Raw genomic sequence first — 14,066 nt, 5'->3', positions numbered from 1 at the left:
CATTTACTTCCATGGGTGTAGGATTGGTCCCAGGAGAGATGCAAAAACAGGCCCATGAGTACAAGGTCTTATAGCCTTACAGCTAACGATATGCCAAACATATTACAAAGTATAATTATATTGAAGATTTCAAAAGGTCTGGTGGTAAGTGTCTAATGTAGTATAGAAACTCTGTACAATATATGCTTATACAATAGCCATTTCTATTGTAGCTTCGATGTTCTATCCAGCCTGTACTCAATATTTTTTCCTTATGTGAGATACCGTGTTTAAAAGCAAATGATAGTGCTCAACTATAACAATTTCAGTGAAGAATAAACTTAAATAAAAGAAGTAAATATAGGCCAGGGATTTTTAAAATGATGCCTAATGCACCTAAATACATGGTCTAATTTCCCCTTTCCTTGCAGTCCATGGGACAGCTGGGTGCACGGAAGATCTGGAAATAAAGTAACTTATTTAGATGCCTGTGTAAGGACACAGATGCCTAACTTTAGACACCCAGTTTTGAAAATGTTGGCCTGTTTTTAATCATATTTGTAATTCCCCTTTAACTTAAAAATGAATGTATTAATCTCATTCGGAAGGAAATGTTTTTGCTAGATTTAAAATAGAAAAAAATTATGAACAGCACTGACTAAATACAATAGAAACACTTACCCAACTCCGATCCTAAATATCAAGAAAAATAATAGGACAACATAGAAAGTTACAATAATAAATACAGTCACTAAGTCTCATCAAACAACATGGAATTTAGCACATCAAAAGTAAAACCTTTACCTATTATTAATTATGACAGTAATTTCTATCTCACAACATTTCACATAGCAACTGTTACCAAGAAGATCTGCATTTTGTGCTAAAGGTGCATCATCTCATGTGCTCGAGCTGAAGCAGCAGTTGCTACAGTTGCACCTTCATCAGACGCTTAAAACTGTAATGCTCACTGTTCTGGTTACACATTTAAGATTTAAAAAGTTTTAACTGTTAAATATCACATATTATGCCTCCCTTAGAAAACAACTCCTTTGTGCATATCTACCATATATTTTTATGATGGAATTCATTAGTAAGTAGTGCAATCAATGTTTGAGCTTCATTGTTCCTCCATTACTGATATTCACAACAGTGATGTCTTGAAGCATCTTTATTTCAAGATAGGTTTCAGAATAGCAGCCGTATTAGTCTGTATTCACAAAAAGAAGAGGAGTATTAGTGGCACCTTAGAGACTAACAAATTTATTAGAGCATAAGCTTTCTTGAGCTACAGCTCACTTCATCGGATGCATTTATTTCAAGAGTTGGAGAACATGTACTGCCATGAGACCATCTAATTCCATAGGATAGTCAGTGTCAAAATCAGGTGTAAGATGATGCAAGTTAGACTTCATGAAAGTTAGGCTCTCTTACACTCAATTTGAACCCCTTAGTAAATGGGTGAAAATAGGTCTGACAGTGTGAGAGCTGATATGTAAGGTACTCCAAAGGAGGTGAAAACAGGGGGTTATCTGCTTCAACTGACACCTTCTTACACACTTCTGTTAGTTGCTTTTCTTGCTAAACTTCTCTTTTCTGGCCTCATGTTGTGAGTTAAAGCAAATTAGACCAAATTCAGCATTGATGAATAAGGACTTTTTAAGTTGGTAAGCAGGAGACAGTGGACTTGAGTCTCAGTAAATAAGTAAATCTAGAGGGAGTCAGCGTTGGTGTAACACTGAGCAAACATCAAAACACTTAATGTATTTATGCTTGTGAGGCACTCGGATAGTATGGTGACAGGGCCTCAAATGTACCTAGCTAGACAAACAGACATGATGAAAAGCCAGAAGAAGGTGTAAGTTACTCCAGTTTAGATGGATACCAACTCTCTAAATTTGGGCCTCAGTTCATGCAGATAAATAACTATTGGAATATATGTTTATGCAGTTAAATTCTATTAGGCTTGTATTTTAAAATGTCATTGTTACTTTTTTTTTTTTAAATGAAATTCCTGAGAGAATTTTTCTGGTTGTTAAGCAGTAACATAGCTGTTTGTTACTATAGGCTTGTTTTCTGCTATGTGCACACCTCACATTATCTCTGTAGAATCTGGGTCTCTTTAGTTTTTCCCCTTATGCTTCCTTTAGACATACACACAACCAGAGGACTTGACCCTCCCGTGTAAGTGTCATTCCTCTGAAATCAATGGAATATTCAGCGCAACATTGATTTACACAGGTCAAAGTTGAAATGTTGTTGTTGGCTATATATGTAGTCCTGTTTTAAGGTTGTGTGTGATGAGAGTAACCTGTGAATGGGTGCACAGTCGCTTTGCATTTGAGTTACATTGCATACCCTAAGACAGCTTCTCTTTATTTAGAGATGTTTCAACTACCTGGTTTTTCCACTAATTAGGCAGTTAAACAAAGCTTAAAGGAAATGCTACAACTTTTTTTGTTTTTACTTAAATTTTTATTGTTGTTTTGCATGTTTGACAACAAGCCATCCATAATGCATACATAGTAACAGGATAAGTAATATTCCCAACAGTGCTAAGTTTGTCAGAAAAATAGTCTCCAAGGCTGATGTCAAAGCATTTACATAGACCAAAGAAAGATCTGCTACCTGCACAACTTTTGCAGAGTTCTCTAATAAAGCCCTCCTTAAAACAGGTTTCAGGTAGCAGCCGTGTTAGTCTGTATCCGCAAAAAGAAAAGGAGGACTTGTGGCACTTTAGAGACTAACAAATTTATTTGAGCATAAGCTTTCGTGAGCAGTCTCTTGGGGAAATTCTGCAGTGCTTATTCAGTCCTCTCTCTCAATCTAAACTCCCACTGGAAGGTTATTTGAAAATCAGATCTAACTTTATTTAGGTGCATAGCTATGAATTTAGGTGCCTAACATTTAGATACCATGTTTGAAAATGCTGATCTTCACACACGAGGATCAAAGAGAGAGACACTGATGATAGAAAAGACCTATTTAGATCTTTTTATCCAATCTTCTGCAAATGCCAAATTGTTAATAGCCTCATAAGAAGTTGTTAAGGAAACTATTAGCTAGTCATGGGTAGAAAGACAAAGTTCTGTCATGAATTAGAAACCACTTAAGTGATAGAAAACAAAATGTAGAAATAGCCAATTTTCAATATGGAAGGAAGTGAATATGACTGAATTTATCATAAGTAAGTTCAAGGTGATGTGCACTGGAAGGAATAGTTTAAACTATTCCTACATATTGCTGGGTTGTAGCCAATAAGGAAGAAATATCTAAGCATCATTGTGAACAAAATGTTCTATGCATCCGATGAAGTGAGCTGTAGCTCACGAAAGCTTATGCTCTAATAAATTTGTTAGTCTCTAAGGTGCCACAAGTACTCCTTTTCTTTTTGCAAAATGTTCTATGATTAGAGATGATGGAATACCAGAAAAAATGACTTGTTGAACAATTGATAAGTAACAGCAAATGTAGTCAAATTAATGTGATGAATAGTATTGGGCCAACTGTAACTACAGAGGTTTTACTACCTTAGACTTCAGACTATCTTACTCTAGTCCTGGCCGCTACTGGAGATGGGCTAATGGAGTAGACCAGTAGTCTGATACAGTATGGCAATTTCTGTATCACTCTGTTCTCTATTGTATGTCGTTTAATGCCTTCATGAAGTCCAGTTTTCAATTATTTCAGTAATGGAGATTTCCTTGGGAGCCTCTTCCATAGTCAAATAGATCTCACCGTTAGGAAACATTTCATGACATTCAGGCTAGATTTAGTTAAACTACCTAAATCTCTTGAAACATCCATAACGTAAGTAGAAATCTCTCTAGGACATTCTTGTGTGATTTCTGTATTTCCTGCTTCTTTCTGAGCCCAAATCATTCTGAAGGCAGCCTTCCTCAGGGTGTCTTGGCAATTCTGCTTTACCCAGTTAGAGACTGATTTTTGTACAGCAACTAAGTGGTGAGAAGGAAATGTGTCAGGGAGTAATCACAGGGGCCTGCTGAATAACAGCTTTCCCTTTCAGTCTGACTGTACCATTATAGGCAGTGTCCTGAACTGGAGACGTTGTGGAGCCCCCTATCCCAGTGTGGGATCAGGAGACATTGCAATCATATACATTTTCTCCTGCAGCTTCTTGGCATGCAATGTACCTACTGTATTTGGCAGCTTATGCTTCCAAAGCACATCAGCATGTTCTGGAGCATAGAGTTTTTAAAGTACAACACTAGCCCCAAATGTCCCCTTTGAAAAAAGTGAGGGTCAAGTTAAGTAATCCTTGGATTTTAAGAACATAAGATCAGCCATACTGGGTCAGATCCGTGGTCCATCTAGCCCAGTGTCCTATCTTCCAACAGTGGCCAATGCCAAGGGCTTCAGAGGGAATGAACAGAATAGGTAATCATCAAGTGATCCATCAACTATCGCCCATTCCCAGTTTCTGGCAAACAGAAGCTAGGGAAACATCAGAGCATGGTTTTGCATCCCTGCCCATTCTGGCTAATAGCCATTGGTGGACCTGTCCTTCATGAACTTATCTAGTTCTTTTTTGAACCCTGTTATAGTCTTGGCCTTCAAACTCTGGCAAAGAGTTCCACAGGTTGACCGTGAGTTGTTTGAAGAAATACTTCCTGTTGTTTGTTTTAAACCTGCTGCCTATTAATTTCATTTGGTGATCCCTAGTTCTTGTGTTTTGAGAAGGAATAAATAACATTTCCTTATTCACTTTCTCCACAGCAGTCATGATTTTATAGACCTCTATCATATCCCCCCATAGTTGTTTCTTTTCCAAGCTGAAAAGTCCCAGTCATTAAATTTCAAAAGTACTTGCTTATGAATGTTGAGTGGTTAGAGCTGACGGGTACCTTTTGGTTTCCTTCTGATTCCAGGTGGAGTTCTCCATGATTTGAGCCAACTGCAGCTGCCTGAATAGAAGGGAAAGGGCTACTGCTCCAAAGGACCTCAGGACTCTGCTGGGCTATGTACCTTCCAGTTGCAAGCCCATGTGCCCTCTGGGTCACCAGGTGGTCTGGCAGCCATTTTCAAATTCCACACTGTCCTCTAGGGCTAGCCAAGGCTCCATCTTCAAAGTTTGCAGCCATTTGTCTGTCAGCCACTATAAATTTGACACTAATACCTGAGGCAATTAGTACTCTTACAAACCAATGGTGAACTGCAGTTATAAACTGAGTTTAATATGTGCTGGGCACTGCTGCTATGAAATGTAAATGTAAAATGTTAAGGTTTATAACAGCAATATTTTAGTGAATAGGGAAGGGAAATGGACTCTCTCTGCAGCTGAGTAGCTTGCATTATGGTTGAAAGAAAAGGAGGGCTCTGGATTTTTATGTTTTCTTGTTTTTGTTCTTTTTCTCTGTGGTACTGGAAGATCAATTTCTTGGCCAGACGGAATACAGGAGAGAAGCTCACACTTTTGTAATTCTCTTTCACAGACAGTGAGTTTGTAAAAGAATTATGGGTTTCTGTAAATTAGGATAAATAACCTCTCTGAACTACACTAGTTACATACAAAACCATAACATGTCCTACAGCAATCTCTTTGCAGAGCTCTGGCCTACCTTGGAACTGCCAGTGATTGACTGAATGCTGTCACCTCTCAGAAGCATGGAAATAAATAGAAATACTTGTGAAATCTTCTAACAACAAAAAAAGTTCATGACATTTCCCCCCATCCAATTCCTGACATACTTATCCTTCAAAAATACATTTGAAAAATATGGGAGTGAATGCTCTGCATTCTGTATACTATAGATTTTGTGCAGTTATGCTGTCATGTAAATTACAGCAGTCTGTACAGCCTCCTGTCCTCTTTCTCTTTCAAGGAGACCTAATGACTGATGCCTCAGCAGGAAGTTGTGGTGATGGTGATTCTGTAGGTGGCACTTTCCTTTCTGAGTTCATCCTGAACCAATGCCCCAGGGCCTGAATGTTTGATTCTATAGACATGTACTGGGAAATGGTGTGGGGCTGCAGTGGGAGAGCAAGCAGGTTTTGTTCTTTAAGTCTACACCATGTCTACGTGAGCTCCCGGCCACACAGAGTTTGGTGCAGCCACAGCTGGTGCTGGTAGTTGACAGCCTGTACATAGAGCAAAGCAACACTACTCAATAGAACATGAAGACAGTCTGACCCTGCTGAAATGACAAAAGATTTTTAGGAAGGCAAAATATACACTGTGACAAAGCTCTGTCCTTGCCACTGTGGGTCCCACGTTTCCTGGCGGATTTCACTAGCCTCAGAGGCTCACTGTGACCCTGCACGTAACCCTTCTCTCTCTAGAGACAAGGGTCACAGTCTACTGAGCCATTTTCATCATAAGCCACCGAGGGAGGTGAGGAGAAGTTATCCTTCTTTGCATGGTCTCTGTTATCTCCCAGTCTCAGTGATTAATCAGGGGGCAAAAGGCAGGGGGAGCCTGGGCCCACCTTCTACTCCGGGCTCCAGCCCAGGGACCCTAATAATATCAGCTATGGTAGCTGACCTTTTAGAAACATGACATGTACAATTCCCTGGGCTACTTCCCCCACAGCAGCGCTCACTTCCTCAAGCTCCACTTCACCCTTACCTCAGGGCCTCCTTCCTTGTGCCTGATATGGTGTGTACTACTCAGCCTCTCCAACTGCGCAACTTCCTCCCACAGCTCCTGACATGCACACCCACCTGACTAACTGGGAGACTTTTAACTAGTTTCAGTCAGGCTCTGATTGGCTTCAGGTGTCCCAATCAACCTAGCCTTCTCCCTACCTTCTGGAAAGTTCTTAATTGGCCCCAGGGGTCTTAATTGACCTGGAGCAGATGGCATTTCACTTATCCTGGTACCAGGGATTTGTTTAGCCTGGAGCTAATATATCTATCTCCCACTACTTTTCCATAGCCATCTGGCCTTGCCCCATCACAACACTCAATATCCACAGAAGGCTCCCAAGGCACGTTACAGACTATGCCCTCATCCTGCAACTGGATCCACCTCTGGCCAAGTGTAGGATGGACCTGTCTATCAAGTACATTTCACCCAAACTTTATCTCCTGCAGCCATAGATGTCTTGCTCACTGTGGGGCACAGGGGCATCATTTGCTATGGAGAAGTGGGAGACAGTTACCATCCCCTGACTTTACGCCTCCTTGCCTGCTGGTGCTGCAATGTCTTCAGACCTGGAGGGGCTACTGTGGGGCAAGCTGGTCTGGGGCTCCTAACTGCTGCATTGTCAGTGCTGGTCCCCGCTCCACAGTGGCAGACAGGAAGCAGTGGCGTTGGCCTGGAGCTGAGTGCAGAGTGAGCAGGGTCCCAATCCCTGCCCCAGGCTGGCCATTGGTAAGACACTCCTGCTGGCCTTCTTTATTCCCTGGGAGAACACTGGCCTGCCACCTCTCTACCCTCCTCTGGGCTGGGATTGTCCTGCTTACCCCCATCGGAGCAGCCATGGCCCCCAGGAGGGAGGTGGAAGTGGGGATGCTCAAACAACTTTGCCCCTCCCCCTGAATTTTTCTGAAATGATGCCCCATTTATTATCAGATGTTCCCATTACTTTGGGGTATGCTCATTTATTAGAGTTACTCTTTGGGGGGGGAGGTCCTGTAATTCTATTAATGTACTGCTTATGTCAGTTGTGTGTTCATATGGAGTTCTACTCCTTCTATCTGCAAGTTCCCTCCCAATGGAGCTATCCTGCAGTATGTAGGTTCCCTAGGGCTTGGTTCCTCCAGCCTTAGAACTAGATAAACACACACTAACAGAGCAAGTCTGAGTGGACTGGGTCACTCACCACTCTTAAGCTGATCCCCTTATATGTCCCTGTACTCAATGGGCTGGGTTAAGCAGCACTTTCAAGCTGTCACCCTTATGTGCCCCTGGCCTCAATAGGCTGGGCTGAGCAGCACTTTCAGCTGCCCCCCCCATATGCCACAGGTTTAACACGTCCTTATCCCACCTTCACATCACAATTGTACTGGTAGTAACTTACTTGATGAGCAAACCCCACAGTATTTTTGGGCACTACAGGAATCTTTAGCTTAGGTAAAAGAAGTGTTGCTGCAGAGTAAATGGGGGAAGCTAAAAACACAAAAGAGTAAAGTTCAGAGAGAGAGAGAAGCAACCAGTTTAACCATAAAAGTTATTTATTGAATAATAGTGATAACAACACAAGGAGAGCTAAACCAACATAACATACACATAACTACACAAGAAGAGCTAAACCAACATACATTATTAAAGGTTAATACCTGAGATAGAAAGGAAAACAGAGAGAGAGAGAAAGAAGGGGATCTCACCCACTCCATGAGGCTTGAACTGGTCGGGGTTCCCAGATGATGGTGGTAGTTCAGGGTCCTGAGGGCAGGAGACAGGCATAGGCCCAGCACGATCAGTCAGGAGAAGATGGAGTCCCAGTGGAACTGATGCATAGTTTGGATCTAAGCATTAGAACACTGACTGGAGGGTGAGTAGGGATTTTTTGTAGAGAAAATACAATGGTTTAAGGGAGAACACTAGATTTGTTTATGGCTAAACTGATGACTCAAGGGTTTTCTTTAGGCTAGACAATAGGAGCTGATCACTCGTGGCTATGGGTGGTGTTCTCTTCCAGGGAACTCACAATGCAACTAGGCTGCTTCAGTATTTTGAATATCAATCAAAAATGTATTACTCGAATTGGTCTGATAATTGCTGAGCTGGGTGTGTGCAGGCATAGGTTCATTAACATCTGGAGCAGAGATTCCCATGGTGCAGTGCCTCTCTGCTTTTCTGATCCCAGAGTTCAGTGCAGTTCTCTGTTCTCCATTCTGTATGCAAATTGAGATGTCTCCCTGTCCCATCTTTCATGCAGATGAGGCGAGGGGAGTTGTGTCTGTTTTCCATTCTGTATGCTAATAGAGATGTCTTAATCTTGTCACCCTTGTCAGGAGGGTTCTAGGTGTGTCTCCCATCCTGCCTTCATTGCTCTCTGGAAGCCTTTTCTCTGATCGACTCATGAAAGATACCCCCCTCACCACCCGTCTCTTCTTGAACCAAAACCAGACAGGCTAGATACTCTGCCCTGGTTCCCCAAAAACACAGAGCTGACTGGTATCACTGTTGGGGTGCCTTGTGTCCTTGGGGTACTCAGGAGAACTTGTGGAGCACAACTGTGCCTGGACCCTGTCATGAGAGGGTAAGGAAGGGGAAGAATAGAGGGAAATGAGCAAGGCGGGAGTAGACTGTTCCTAGAGACTAAACCGCTCCTGCAAGCTCCAATCTCAGCCCACCCTGAAATGCTGAAGGTGGATGGAGATGCTGTCACTTGAAGAAGATGTAAAATAACGGTCCTGACCACAAGCGTTTTCATGACCATAACTTAGCCATGGCTTCCTGGTTAAATTCCAACTGGTAATTATACTTTTACTCAGCTAGGAAACTCTTCAGGGAAGGGGCCATCTTGCTGTTATAGATTTAATCTTATTTCTATTAATCCTGGAGACCCTTTCTTAACGCCATTGCATCTTATCAACATTCTTCCTGTGACTTTTTCCATTTAGGGCTTGTGTTCATAACACTGTCTTATAGTACATGTGCTCTGTAATAAAACTCTAATATTGTGGGCAGATTAGCTGTAGAATAATAAGCTTCATTACAGCTGGCCGTGATGCCAGCCTTTTGCTTTTATCAATGCATTAAAAGCTCTTCATCGGCAGTTATTACTTAAAGAGGGCACAGCAGCAATACTATCAGGTTGAGAAGGCACTTCCATTTATAATAAGCCTGTTCCTTTACATGTTCTGTGATTCAGTCATTGCAGAGCTCACTGCAGAATCTGCCCCATTCACACAGGACTGTGCGCCGTAACCAAAGCTTTTGTTTTTAAAAATCACATAATTCCAGCCTTTCTTTTTGTAAAGAGCCTATTAAAAATGGTAATCCAATGTAAAGCAATGCACTGATGTCTGCAGACAGCTAGAAACAGTGTTGGGCCTGATTCAGTTACTCAGTTCCTGGACTCAAGATAAGGAGGGGGGTCATAAGAGAGCCATTCAACCCCTTGTGGTAGGCCCTCTGCATTGTTCTCGATGTTCTCAACAATGGAGCTCGCATCTGCTGCCTTAAAGCAGCTTTAAGTCCACATTGTGCTGCTGGACTTACCAATGGCTGAGGATCTAACCCAGGATCTAACCTCTGTAAGCACCCTTTTCCCAGGTGCTTTTATTTTTCTTATAACTTTGCTATCTTTCAGTTCTCTGTTGAAGATCAGAGCTTTTAAAATGATCCTTTATGTCAATATTTCTCATGGATTTGAAACCATTTGGGGGCTAGTGGACCATTTGGGGATGTTTGACTGTGAGTAAGGGGTGGTTTTTGTTTTGTTTTTGTTTCGTTTTAAACCAGTGACCAATTTTTTCATGTGTTTTTAAAACCAGCTGAAAGTTGACTTTTTAAAAGTCACTTCAAAGTTGCTATAAATGTAAGCCCTACTGGAAAGCCCATTGAAGTCAATGAAAGTCTGAGTTGGTATCATGCCCTGATCACTCAATGCTTAGTGCTTTTGGAGAAATTTGGAATAGAATTAACAAACTTATAACAATTAGAAAACTGCACCTCTGAAGCAGCTAATATGAACCATTGTAGGGAGCCCAAAGGCTCATTACAAAGATTTCCCAACCTGCTCTTAAAATCCTGGTTATGAGCCTAAATCTGATGCTAATTAGAATGATTGTATTTCTTTCATCTTGTCTTTTATTTCTGGGTCAAACAGTGTTGTCGTCACTTCTGGCAACAAACACTTTTCTTTCCAGAACACGTCTCTTATCCTGCAGTCGTTGGACAGCCTGAGAGCTGTGCCTTGTGCCAGTGTTACTGAAGCAAGATGCCCTTCATTTTTCAACCAGAGTTTGAGCATATGCCAGTGTTACATGCACAAATCTGATTTATGGCTTTAGCTAACTGAGTGCACGTGTTTCCATCAGACTTGACTTCAAATAGGTGTACAGATTGCCTGCCAAACATATTGGTGGGTTCATCACCAGCCTTGCCTATCATCACATGAAAACTCCTCCTGTTCCAGAAGATGCTTGAGCTGGGAGTGAGTGGAGAGCCAATGGGATTGAACCACTGACTTCAGGAGGCTTAATGGCAGGTTGTTTTTCTTCTGCAGCTCACTAGAGGATTTGGTTGTTGACTGACAATCCTGTTCCAATACAGGGTAACAATCTCTGGGTTTTTAAGACTTCTCTCTTTTTCTCTCTCTTTCCCTCTCTCATTTGGTCAGTTCTGACACTTAAAATATACCGTGTTTTCTGAAAGATTTCTACCAGTATGAAAACAAGCCAGTGGCTCCAACTGGAAATTCCCCTACAATTAGTCATCTATCCCAAAATGGAAGAAACTTTCAAAGTGTAACATTTGGGGTGGGGATGTTGAGGGCATTGCTTGGGAGTGGTAGGTGACTGAATGGATGTAGAAGGGCAGGTGTCTAGGAGCAGGTATGAGAGTTTCTGACAGGAGCAAAAAACTTGGAGGAACTTATCCTGAGAGTAGAGGACTGTGGGGCACAGAGGAGTGGCATAAAACTGTGCTGTCTGGTCTCAGAATGGAAAGGATGTGTGAGGGGCAGGAAGAGAGGATGGATGGAGGCAGGAACTGGAGCTTGGATGAAGGGGACTTGGTACTACCTTTGGGCCCTCCTGATTCTGGACTGCTCCAGGGACTGGAACAGCCCCTGGTGTAGCATAGGGTGTCTGCACTGCAATGTAAATTCAGGGTACACGGGACTTGAGTCCACAGACTCAGTGTTTGTAAGCCTGGGTTTGAGCATGCACACTGAATAATGACATTAGGTTTAGAATTTCTGGACCTGTGCCTCAGACCTGTGCTCACACGTCCACAGTGCACTATGCAGACCTGAGTCACAAGCTTCTTAGTACCCTCGCCAGCTCTAGCAGTTCTAGCCCTTTGTTGATGGTGCACTGTGAGAAAACTTGACTCTCCATCAGCACTTTACAAGAAGTTGTCTCAGTTTGCCAGCTGAGCCATGTTTGGGGCTGCATGCTGCTGCCGGATGGAGTGAGGAACATGGATAAGGCACCTTTTTGAAGAACTTGTCCTGCTTGGGCTTTCACACTTATTTCAGGAAATGGGCAGAGCATCCATGAGATACTACTGAATGTTTTTGAGGCATTTTCGGATCTACTGAAGGCACCTCTCAGAGGCGGAGGAAGAGGAGGACAATGCAGACATGGCAGGCTGATGCTACTCTGAATATTTGTATAGTTGCTAATGTCCCCATCTAGCCTAGTGCTTCTGGAGCAGGGCCACAAGAACAGATTGGTGGGACCACAACTTCATGCAAACCTGGGATGAGCAGCTGTGGTTAAGGAACTTTCACATGAAGAAAGCTAGATTTCTGGAGCTTTGTGAGCAGCTTTCCCTGGCCCACCCGTGTCACAACACACAGATGAGGTTGGCCATGCCAGCCCAGAAGCAGGTTGTTAAAACCATCTTGAAGCTGGCTAGTCCTGACAGCTTACAGGTCCATTGCTAACCATTTTGGTGTTGGAAGGTCGACTGTTGTGACTGTGGCAGCAGAGGTTCCTGAGACAATCAGGAGTGATTTTATCCAAATATGGTGGGGATAAACAACAGCCCTGAAAAGACTGCTGGTTTCGAGAGAATGAGGTTTCCAAACTGTGCTGGAGCATTGATGGGACTTGTGTGCCTGTAGTTTGCCCTCCTCCAGAAGCACAAGAGTTTATAAATGGCAAGGTCACTACTCCATAGTTATGCCAGTGCTTGTGGACCACAGAGGCCCATTTATGGATGCCAATGTGGGTTGCATTGGAAAAGTTCATGATGCCAGGGTTTTCCACTGATTGGGAGTCTACTGGCCCTATTCCCACCAAACGTTAAACCGTGAAATCAGTGCAAACAAATTCCCTATGTTTTCATGTCACCTGCATCCCTGTTTCTGTGCCCTTTCTAGTGCATTTATCTTAGACTTGGTGCCACTGCAGGGAGTTGGAAGACTGCAGGGGGTACATTTAACCTGTTGAACTAGTATTCGGTTCCATTGCATGGACCACCTACCTGTGCTATTGTCTAATGCGTTTCTGGCCTGCAGTGCATGGGACTCAGTATGTGGTGCAGCAGTCTGAACTCTTGTTGCCATTAGTGCAAGCTGCCTCTCAAACAGGTCCTTCTGCTGCACTCTACCTTCCTCCTACAAGCAACATTCCTGCTCCAGAAATTGCAATGCAAGTCTCTCCTCATATGCTGTAATTCTCTCCGGGGGCTCTAAAAAAACCTCTCTGTGCCTTTCTACTGGCCAGGAATCCTTTTTCCATAGACAAGGGATGGTGGTTCTGTGCTGCTCTTTATGGCCTGTGGTTTCTCAATCTTTTCAGACATTCCACATTCTGGAGGTCACATCAATCCCGGAGGTTCCTGCATGGCAAAGGGACCTTCTAGTCCAAGCTAGCCATGGCAAGCCAGCTGTGTAGGGCAAGAGGTTTTCAAGCTTATGATGACTAAGCAACACACCTACTGGTGGAGTGGGCGGATGATCTACAGAGTGAGGCCTTAAAAATATGCCCTTCTCTGAAATGTGATTACTTATCTGGCGCTATCAGCACCTGGAATTGGGTCAAAATGCAAGGGGGAATCAAAAGGATGTTGCATTAACATCCACATGGATTACTCCCTCCCTATGGCTTACAAAACAGACTGAACTGCCTACATCTACCTAAGGACTACACACAAACACACTCCATAATATAGACTTGCAAAGAACTGCATAGCCTGAATCCTTTCCTCCCCCTTCCCCTCCTCCCCCCCAGCTTGTAATAAACATTGCATTGAGTCATAAGCCAAAAATTCCTCCCATTCATGTATTATTAACAACACACATGGAGCCAAACATTTAATCAGTTTCCAAGTATTTCTGCTTCTGTGTCTGCTGCTGGTTCTGTGGTGGGCTGCTCCTTCAGGGTGGGGTCATCCAGGATGTGCTGCAGCTGCTCCTGTGGCAAAATTTTCTCTGGGACAGGTGTGAGCACCAGAGTCATTTTGGCAGCCTGATCCGGTGCCTATCGGCTCCCCTCTGGTG

Source organism: Dermochelys coriacea, chromosome 2 (assembly GCF_009764565.3).
Source record: "Dermochelys coriacea isolate rDerCor1 chromosome 2, rDerCor1.pri.v4, whole genome shotgun sequence".
In the NCBI taxonomy this organism is placed as follows: domain Eukaryota; kingdom Metazoa; phylum Chordata; order Testudines; family Dermochelyidae; genus Dermochelys; species Dermochelys coriacea.
The sequence above is the reverse complement of the archived record's forward strand: the minus strand, read 5'-3'. Positions refer to the sequence as shown.